A 2,500-nucleotide genomic window follows, 5' to 3' on the forward strand; every position below is an offset into this window, starting at 1 on the left:
TGCTTAGCTTCCGATATCAGACGAGATCGGGCGCATTACAGGGTGATATGGTCGTAGGCCGTGCTTGCAGAGACCTGTCGAACACTCATATGTATAAAACAATCAACATTCAACTAGACTCCTGGAGGTCATCGCTCGTGAAAACGTTTATTCTGAGCTCCTGGTTTAGCCCCGAAAGAGTGGCATCAAACAGTATTTTGCAAAAAATATTGATCCCAATGCAGTACACCATTTCGACGTGAAATTGGCAGGTGCACTAACTGGATGAGTCGAAGTGTAAAAAGCGACCCATCCAGATACAACAATGCAAAAGCCTACAACACCTGGTATTCCCAGGCAGTCTCCCATCCAAGTACTAACCAGGCTCGACCATGCTTAGCTTCCGAGATCAGACGAGATCGGGCGCATTCAGGGTGAGATGGTCGTAGGCCATGCTTGCAAAGACCTGTCGCACATTCAGATGTATTAAACAATCAACATTCAACTATACTTCTGGAGGTCATCGCTCAAAAAACCTTTATACTGGTAGAAACGAAGTTGGAAACTGAGTGTACCAGCCTGCAATAGATAAATGTGTCCGTCCGTCCGTCCCCTTTCAATACTTTAATGAAGTGAAATATCGTGCTGTTGGGTGTATAAAATCAGTAATAGACAGCGCAGAGACTTGTCCTACCAGCCCACTCTGCAGGGACCTGTTTCTGAGCTCCTGGTTGAGCCCCGAAAGAGTGGCATCAAACATTATATTACAAAAAATATTGATCCCAATGCAGTACACCATATCGACGTGAAATTGGCAGGTGCACTCACTGGATGAGTCGAAGTGTAAAAAGCGACCCATCCAGATACAACAATGCAAAATCCTACAACACCTGGTATTCCCAGGCAGTCTCCCATCCAAGTACTAACCAGGCTCGACCATGCTTAGCTTCCGAGATCAGACGAGATCGGGCGCATTCAGGGTGATATGGTCGTAGGCCGTGCTTGCAGAGACCTGTCGAACAATCATATGTATAAAACAATCAACATTCAACTATACTCCTGGAGGTCATCGCTCGTGAAAACGTTTATTCTGAGCTCCTGGTTTAGCCCCGAAAGAGTGGCATCAAACAGTATTTTACAAAAAATATTGATCCCAATGCAATACACCATATGGACGTGAAATTGGCAGGTGCACTAACTGGATGAGTCGAAGTGTAAAAAGCGACCCATCCAGATACAACAATGCAAAAGGCTACAACACCTGGTATTCCCAGGCAATCTCCCATCCAAGTACTAACCAGGCTCGACTCTGCTTAGCTTCCGAGATCAGACGAGATCGGGCGCATTCATGGTGAGATGGTCGTAGTCCATGCTTGGAAAGACCTGTCGCACATTCAGATGTATTAAACAATCAACATTCAACTATACTTCTGGAGGTCATCGCTCAAAAAACCTTTATACTGGTAGAAACGAAGTTGTAAACTGAGAGTACCAGCCTGCAATAGATTAATGTGTCCGTCCGTCCGTCCGTCCCCTTTCAATACTTTAATGAAGTGAAATCTCGTGCTGTTGGGTGTATACAATCAGTAATAGACAGCGCAGAGACTTGTCCTACCAGCCCACTCTGCAGGGACCTGTTTCTGAGCTCCTGGTTGAGCCCCGAAAGAGTGGCATCAAACAGTATTTTACAAAAAATATTGATCCCAATGCAGTACACCATATCGACGTGAAATTGGCAGGTGCACTCACTGGATGAGTCGAAGTGTAAAAAGCGACCCATCCAGATACAACAATGCAAAAGCCTACAACACCTGGTATTCCCAGGCAGTCTCCCATCCAAGTACTAACCAGGCTCGACCATGCTTAGCTTCCGAGATCAGACGAGATCAGGCGCATTCAGGGTGATATGGTCGTAGGCCGTGTTTGCAGAGACCTGTCGAACACTCATATGTATAAAACAATCAACATTCAACTATACTCCTGGAGGTCATCGCTCGTGAAAACGTTTATTCTGAGCTCCTGGTTTAGCCCCGAAAGAGTGGCATCAAACAGTATTTTACAAAAAATATTGATCCCAATGCAGTACACCATATCGACGTGAAATTGGCAGGTGCACTCACTGGATGAGTCGAAGTGTAAAAAGCGACCCATCCAGATACAACAATGCATAATCCTACAACACCTGGTATTCCCAGGCAGTCTCCCATCCAAGTACTAAACAGGCTCGACCATGTTTAGCTTCCGAGATCAGACGAGATCGGCCGCATTCAGGGTGATATGGTCGTAGGCCGTGCTTGCAGAGACCTGTCGAACACTCATATGTATAAAACAATCAACATTCAACTATACTCCTGAAGGTCATCGCTCGGGAAAACGTTTATTCTGAGCTCCTGGTTTAGCCCCGAAAGAGTGGCATCAAACAGTATTTTACAAAAAATATCGATCCCAATGCAGTACACCATATCGACGTGAAATTGGAAGGTGCACTAACTGGATGAGTCGAAGTGTAAAAAGCGACCCA

The 2,500-nt window shown here is 45.5% G+C and overlaps 3 non-coding genes and 3 pseudogenes across 3 annotated transcripts; all 6 read right to left on the reverse strand.

Annotated features, from left to right (window-relative positions):
• Positions 1 to 59, reverse strand: part of LOC142928203 (5S ribosomal RNA) — a 120-nt pseudogene extending 61 nt beyond the window's left edge.
• A 252-nt stretch (positions 60 to 311) lies between these two features.
• Positions 312 to 430, reverse strand: LOC142926229 (5S ribosomal RNA). Its single transcript, XR_012943154.1, has one exon. It is a non-coding gene; the product is annotated as a 5S ribosomal RNA (ribosomal RNA).
• Positions 431 to 857: 427 nt separating this feature from the next.
• On the reverse strand, positions 858 to 976 carry LOC142926340 (5S ribosomal RNA). The gene has a single exon (XR_012943265.1). It is a non-coding gene; the product is annotated as a 5S ribosomal RNA (ribosomal RNA).
• A 252-nt stretch (positions 977 to 1,228) lies between these two features.
• Positions 1,229 to 1,347, reverse strand: LOC142928123 (5S ribosomal RNA; annotated as a pseudogene).
• A 431-nt stretch (positions 1,348 to 1,778) lies between these two features.
• LOC142925962 (5S ribosomal RNA) lies at positions 1,779 to 1,897 on the reverse strand. Its single transcript, XR_012942886.1, has one exon. It is a non-coding gene; the product is annotated as a 5S ribosomal RNA (ribosomal RNA).
• A 252-nt stretch (positions 1,898 to 2,149) lies between these two features.
• Positions 2,150 to 2,268, reverse strand: LOC142928008 (5S ribosomal RNA; annotated as a pseudogene).
• Positions 2,269 to 2,500: the final 232 nt, after the last annotated feature.

Source organism: Petromyzon marinus, chromosome 23 (assembly GCF_048934315.1).
Source record: "Petromyzon marinus isolate PM22_M1 ecotype Great Lakes invasive population chromosome 23, UKy_Petmar_22M1.pri1.0, whole genome shotgun sequence".
NCBI classification, from domain to species: Eukaryota; Metazoa; Chordata; class Hyperoartia; order Petromyzontiformes; family Petromyzontidae; genus Petromyzon; species Petromyzon marinus.